Source organism: Callospermophilus lateralis, unplaced genomic scaffold, assembly GCF_048772815.1.
Source record: "Callospermophilus lateralis isolate mCalLat2 unplaced genomic scaffold, mCalLat2.hap1 Scaffold_194, whole genome shotgun sequence".
Classification (NCBI taxonomy): Eukaryota; Metazoa; Chordata; class Mammalia; order Rodentia; family Sciuridae; genus Callospermophilus; species Callospermophilus lateralis.
In genome coordinates this window covers 296429-304793 of record NW_027512953.1, presented here as the reverse complement: position 1 = coordinate 304793, position 8365 = coordinate 296429, and positions in this window count along the sequence as shown.

The window sequence follows — 8365 nt, the reverse complement described above, 5'->3', positions numbered from 1 at the left end:
TTCTGGCCGAGGAACCCTTCCTGTTATGAGTAACTTCTTGGAAAGTCTGCTCTCCCTCTACTTAGTTCTCCTTTCTCAAAAGATGGATAATTCATCTGAAGAAAGATTGCAATTAATGGCCTAAAACAATTATTTTACAAAAATTATGTTTATTTCTTTCTAATTTGTTAAGCGTACACTATATCTACACACTGGAGTAGATAATATCCTTGTTATGGATGAAAACAATTTTGAAAGAAATATGTTGCTGGTGATTACTTGATTTCACAAACTGTACCCTTTATTAACTTTTGTTACTTTACATAAGTGAATGACAACTAATTGCACTTTGAATCTAAAAATACTAAGTGAATCTGACCATTGTGCCCACCCATAAGAATGGGGTCTGAATTAAAATAAGATATATCCCATGATTATACAATTTTATCAAAAAGTATTATTCTGTCATGTATAACTAAGAAGAATCAATTAAATTAAATTTTAAAAAGAACAAGGGATAGAAAGAAGTCAAGGAAGCAAATCCAGTAGGGTTTTGGGGATCACATGGGCACTTATAAGTCTTGAAATACTGGATCCACTCTGTACCTATATATATTTCTGTTTCTGTATCTGAAGCTCTCTGCTGTCTATATTTCTATTGATCTTTGTGTCTCTCTCCATCTCTCCTAAAGATACAGCTGAGAATCAAAGGAAAACATCTGAAGCCCTGATCTTACTGTATCCAAATCTCATATTATTCCTGAATATTACAATAAATTTTCTTATTGTTTAAAAATATGAATATTTGAAAATCACAATGAAGAAAGAACATCAAACTTTTGAAAGCTTCTTACCTGTTGCAGATATTGACATTCCTAATTAGAATGCATAATAATTTGTCTAGTAAGTAAAGATTCTAAAATATAAGATATTATCCTTGAAAGATAGCAATTATCTTTATTTATTTAGTTAGTTATCTTTGGAAAGGACTAATTTAGTGAAAAACTAGCATTTGGGGGGATGTTGGCATGTAGTGATCATTCAAATGCAATGATTCATCTAAACTGCTCAGGGTGATTATTTCAACAGAATTCTATTGTGCCTTTTGTATCTCTCACAAGGAAAAAAACAGACTTTTCATAATTCAGATCAGGCACAGGTATTCATTACCTTTTCTGAGAATATAGTTACAAAGGCACTTATCTCTAATAATGGAAAAATGAAAAGGATTCAAAGAACTACACAGACAGATTGGTTAAAATGCAAGAATATTTTTGTCACATTCTACAATGTGCCTAGTTCAATTTTGTCATGTAATTCTTCAGGATGAGTATTTCTAAATGAAAGTAGAAAAACCAGACTTTATCCATAGAAGACTCTTAGTCAGAAAACCATTAGTTCTATGAAGAACATAATTCTAAAGGACCTTGATTTCCTCCTGTGAATATAAAAGTAAGAAGCAAACCATAATGCTATCTTTACACCATTTAAGAAAGTCAAATTTCTGTTATATTCCAAATTCAGCAGTGTCTCAAAGTAATTATCTGGAGACACATATTTGAGAAAATTCTTAAATAGCAGTTCCAATTAGGCCAGCAAAAGGAGATGTCATTCTGTATGGATTTTGTAAATTGGGGCAGTTGTATTTTAATTATATAACAAGATAATATAAAAATGTGAGCTAATTTGATCATTGGATATATAACTCTGGCCTCAAAGCTGAATTTGATGCTGTTCTCTGTCAGTCTTCCTCTGTGATATTCTTCAATTTTCTTTCCTTGATGTGGAGTGGCAAAGATGTTACCAGTCTCCTGGGAATACATTTTGATCATTACATGCCTGGAAAAGGAAACTAGAAGCATCAAAACCAATCTCTGTCCCTTGGTTTGCTTCCTCCATAAATTCACAGTAGCTGTGAAACAAAGTTTAGAATAGCCATCATGTGCCTTTATTGAAGAAAATATTTGTTTGAAAATTTTTTGAAAAGGTCTTTTATTACTAAAAGATAAATAAAAGCTGGTAGAACAAAATACTGATCAAGGAGGGGGTATGGACAATTTTTTATCTACTTAATATTCAGTTTACTACAAAATATTTTGTGAACTCTCCAAACTCATTTACCTGAACTTGGGAAAGAAGATCTATGAAGGAGTTTTAGACAGCATTTTTGTTGGTACCTGGACTTTGGTTTTGATCTAGATGATACCCTCAAGTTTCAATTCCTCAATGGTTTTATCATATATAAATTGTGAATTGTAATACTATGGTTAATAATACAAGACAGAACTTTTTACATTTTTTTCTAGAAATTTACATATATTCTGAACTGTGATGGACATGAACTTGCCCAAATATATGAATAGATTAATGCAAACTAATGGCAACAAGTGCAATATGGAAAAACAGCAACAACAAAGAAAACAGAATCAAAATAATAATAATAATAATAATAATAATAATAATAATAATAATAACAACAACTTTGGCTAAAACTTTCTGTTTTTTGGCATTATGACCACAGGCTATAAAATGTGTAATGTCTAGTGCCTCATTAAATACTAAAATTCTCTATATGCTTTCTTCATTTCTGTTTAAATGCCCTTCTAATTGGTTTATATATATATTTTAATTATTTAATGATTCCATGCTCCTTCTTTGCAGATATTTCCTGTGCATAAATTAGTATTTACCTACACATGAAACTTTAATTTTAAAAGGTCAGAAATCATGCGTATGCCAGCATTTTATTCCTAGTAACCAGTGTATTATATATAGTAGTTACTGAATGAACATTATGTTTAATACTTGGATTGATAAATAAATAGTACCAATGTCTTTATTAAGATTATAAACATTTTTTACCTCATTTTATTTAGAGAAAAATGTATTCTCACATAAATGAAATGAAAGTCATACATTAATTCAAAACTGTCCATATATTAGAACTAAAATATATTATCTTCTTCTTGAAATATATTATCTAAAATAAAATGTATTATCTTCTAAAATAAAACTAAACTAAAATATATTATCTTATTCTTGAAAATAATATTTTGTTATGCTTTTTCTTTTAAAATCAATAGTCAAAAATTTATATATAAAATAATTCATAACATATAGTACATTTCTGTTTTTCCCCCAAAAAAAAAAATTCTGAAAGGCACTGTCCTGATTTATTAAACATTTAGGTTTTCTAAGAGAGAATATATATGTATCTTCACACTACAATGTAAACTATTTATGAGCAATAATTTACATGTGAAATAAAGTCAAATTTTAGACCCAACTTTAAAACTTAACAATGACATGACTGTTGAAGAGTTTTTGAAATTACATAAAAACTTTTCTTTTTTGTCTCTCATTCTTTTCTTTTTTCTTTTTTTTTTTTGTGTATACCTTTATTTAATTTAAATGTATAAGGTGATAACTAAGTCAAATGTTTAAAATATGAAAAATTTAGTGCAGTACCTCATTTTGTTTGCACTCAAATTTTTTAGTAGTATCATTTTTATCATAAGGATTATTACATTGTTCAAATTATAAAAATAAAATTTTCTGGTAGTAAAATTAAACAATTTGTAGCTATTAGAGGATTAAAATGTATCTGAGATTTTTTTGATAATAATCTGTGTGTAAATTTATTTTAAAATATGCTGACAATATAGTGATAGATTCTGAAAGATGATATTTATGTAAATATCTGCTATCCATTTGATTTTCTAAAAAGAAAAAATAAACACACACTTTTCCAAAATCAGCTTCTACATAGGCAGTGGCTTTATTCATTCATTCATTCATTCATTCATTTATTTTTGCATTTTGTTGTGTTTTACACAATTAGTGGGAATTCTAGTTTTGGTAGTATATTTTGCCATGTTCACAAAATGACAAAATACTTTCCATCTAGTTGATGTTGTTCAGCCAATAACCAGATATTATCAGAGAAGCTGTAAATAAGGGTTCAGAAGACCAAGTTCAGGACAAATGATTCATTAGAATAATTCACAGGACTCAGAGAAACTGATAAACTTACAGTTTGCAGTTTATTAGAATGAAGATACATAGATTAAAATCAGCAAAAGAAGAAAACATGTGAAACAATACCAGGAGAAATCCTGCATAGGCTTTCAACTATCCATATCTAGTAGAATTGCATGGATGTTTCTAGTTTTTCCAGATATGAGTAACAATATATGTGATTGTTGCCAACTATTAAAGTTTTCCCAATTTTTTTATCCATGGTATTCATTGGAAACCAAATATGTAAGTTATTCAGCACCTATAGAATTGAAATCAGCTACTCAGATTTTAGTCCTCAGGGGACAAATTGTTGTTCAACATAAATTACATTGCAGGCATAAACTGATCAAATAAATATTAAATGGCCCAAGGCCTTAGGCATAAAAAATATCAACTAAATAATATTGCTAGCATAACTTATTTGGATACTTCTCCAAAGAACACGTGTAAATGAACAATAGACCTCTTAAAAGATTCTCAACATCACCAATCCTTAGGAAATGCAAATCAAATCATAACAAGATATTTCTTCACTTAATTAGTTTGATCATTATCAAAATAATTAAAAGGTAAGTAATGGTGAAGGTGTAGAGAAATTGCAACCTTGTACATTAATGTTTACAATGTAAAATCGTGCAGCTACTCTGAAAAATATCATAGAGTTTTCTAAAAAAGTAGGTCCTAAAGTTGAAATAGTAGAGTGCTTCCCTAGCATGGGACAGGTCCTGGGTTCATTCTCCAACAATGAAAAATAAATAAATTTCTATAAACATATAAATAGAACTACCCTGTTTCCTCGAAATTCTACTCATGAGGATTTTTCCAAGAAAATAAAAATCAGGATCTCAAAGAGATATATAAACTCCTATGTTCACTGTAAATTATTCACATTAGCAAAGATGTGGAAACATTGACACATAGATAAAGGGAATATGGAATATACATACAATGGGTTAAAATGCAGCCTTTAAAAAGAAGAAAACTTTAACATATAACCACCCATATTTTAACCTTGAAGACATTATGCTAAACACAATAAGAGGGGAAGTTGCTGAGTGATTCTATTTCTATGATGGAATAGAAATAGTGAAACCCATGGAAACAGACAGTAGAATGCTGGTTTCCAGAGGCTAACGTAAGGATAAAATGGGATTTGCTGCCCAAGGGGCAGTACTCTTGTATTTATAAGATAAATAAGTTTTAAAGACAAACTAGGGATAACAGGAACATATCTCAACACCATAAAGGCTATCTATGCTAAGCCCCAGCCAACATCATTCTAAATGAAGAAAAATTGAAGGCATTCCCTCTAAAAACTGGAACAAGACAAGGATGCCCTCTTTCACCATTTCTATTTAATATAGTCTGTGAAACACTGGCCAGAGCAATTAGACAGACAAAAGAAATTAAAGGGATACATATAGGGAAAGAAAAAATTAAATTAGCACTATTTGCTGATGATATAATTCTATACCTAGAAAACCCCCAAAGTTCCACTAGAAAACTTCTACAACTAGTGAATGAATTCAGCAAAGTAGTAGGATATAAAATTAGCACCCATAAGTCAAAGTCATTTTCATATATCAGTGACAAATCCTCTGAAAAGGAAATGAGGAATGCTACCCTATTTACAATAGCCTCAAAAAATTAAATACTTGGGAATGAACTTCATGAAAGAGGTGAAAACTTTATACAATGAAAACTACAGAATCTTAAAAAAAGAAATTAAAGAAGACCTTAGAAGATAGAAAGATCTACCTTGCTCTTACATAGGCAGAATTAACATTATCAAAATGACCTTACTACAAAAAGAAATTCCTATTAAAATCAGATTTAATGCAATCCCAATTAGAATACCAATGGCATTCCTCATAGAAATAGAAAAAGCAGTCATGAAATTCATTTGGAATAATAAGAAACCAAGAACAGCTAAAGAAATCCTTATCAGGAAGAGTGAAGCAGAAAGAGTGAGTATAAATAGAACTACCAACTCTCCATATCTAGTAAAATTGCATGGTTGTTCCTGGTTTTTCCTAGGTGTCATCACTATACCAGACATTAAAATATACAACAGAGCAATAGTAACAGAAACAGCATGGTATTGGCACCAAAACTGGCTGGTAGACCAATGGTACAGAAGAGAGGACATAGAGAACAACCCACAAAATTATAATTATATTAGAAAAAGGGGCCAAAAACATACATTAGAGAAAAGATTGCCTCTTCAACAAATGGTGCTGGGGAAACTGGAAATTCACATGCAGCAAAATGAAATTAAACCTCTATCTCTCACCATGCACAAAGTTCAAAGCTGATCAAGGACCTCGGAATTAAACTAGAGCCCGACCCCGCATTTAATAGAAGAAAAAATAGGCCCTAATCTTCATCATGTTGGATTAGGCCCCAATTGCCTTAATAAGACTCCTATAGCACAAGAATTAAAATTAAGAATCAATAAATGGGATGAATTCAAACTGAAAAGTTTCTTTTCAGCAAAATAAACAATCTGTGAGGTGAATGGAAAGCCTATATCCTGGGAGCAACTTTTTACCCCTCACACACCAAATAGAGCACTAATCTCTAGGGTATATAAAGAACTCAAAAAGCTAAACACCAAAAAAACAAACAAACAAACAAAACAAATAACCCAATCAATAAATGGGCCAAGGACATGAACAGACCCTTCTTAGAAGATGATATACAATCAATCAACAAATATATAAAAAATGTTCATTATCTCTAGCAATTAGAGAAATGCAAATCAAACCTACTCTATGATTTAATCTCACTCCTGTCAGAATGGCAGCTATTATGAAAACAAACAACAATAAGTGTTGGCAAGGATGTGAGGAAAAAGGTACACTCATACATTGCTGGTGGGACTGCAAATTGGTGCAGCCAATATGGAAAGCAGTATGGAGATTCCTTGGAAATCTGGGAATGGAATTACCATTTGACCCAGCTATCCCTCTCCTTGGTCTATATGCAAAGGACTTCAAAAGAGTGAACTATAGGGACACAGCCACATCAGTGTTTATAGCAGCACAATTCACAATAGCTAAACTGTGGAACCAACCTAGATGCCCTTCAGTAGATGAATGGATAAAAAATGTGGCATTTTTACACAATGGAATATTACTCATCAATAAAAGCAAATAAGATCATGGCATTTGCAGGTAAATAGATGGAGTTGGAGAAGATAATGTTAAGTGAAGTTAGCCAATCCCCAAAAATCAAATGCTAAATGTTTTCTCTGATATAAAGTTATCCGACTCATAGTGTATGTATATTCCATGTTCCCTTCACATCTCATTAAATGAAGCCCTCAAGCTGCTTTCTTCTAGATCTTCATAAAATATGCAATAAGTTATTGTGAACTATATTCACCCACCAGTGCTGTAAAATACTAGAACATCTTAGTTCTAGCTATGTTTTGGTACCTACTATCCAAATCCCTTCTATCACTTTTCTCCTGCCCACCTCCAATCTTCTGGTAGTCACTGAATAGCCATATTCAGACCACATTTTTCAGCTCCCACATATGAGACAGAACATAAATTATTTGTTTTTCTGTGTCTGACTCACTTTTCTTCACACAAAGCCCTCCAGGTCTATTAATTTTGCTGGAGGTGAATGGATATTATTATTTTTGTGAATGAATAGTATTCCATTGTGTATATATGCAGCATTTCTTCTATATTTTAGCCATGTGAACATTACAATAATAAATATTGGCATGCAGAAAACTCTCTGATATGCCAACTTCAAATCTTTGGATATATATTCAAATTATGAATCTATATTATATGATATATATCCTTTTAGTTCTCCATATGGCTATAGTAATTTTTATTTTTACTAAAAGTGTCTAAGAATTCCCTTTTTTACACATTCTCACCAGCATTTTATTTTTATTTTTTGGATTTTTGGTAATAGCAATTCTAACTGGGGTAAGATAATAGTTTAGTATCTCATTGTGGTTTTGCTTACATTTCCCTGATGGTTAATGATGTTGAACATTTTTACAAGTTTTTTTTTTTCCAGTTTGTAATTCCTCTTTTGAGAAATGTCTATTCATGCAATTTGCCCATTTTATATTAGATTATATTTTTGTTATTGAGTTTTTTAGTTTGCTATACATCTAAATATAAATTTTTGTCATTGAAACAGTTTACAAAATTTCTATTTACAACCCATTCTGTAGGTTGTCTTTTCACTCTATTTATTTTTCCCTTTGCTGTGCAAAAGTTTATTAGTGTGATATATTCCCACTTTTTGCTTTCTTTGCTAATTTTTGCTTTGATGGCCTGTGCCTTTGGAGACTTACCAAATTATCATTGAGCAAGTATTTCTTCTTTTGCTATAC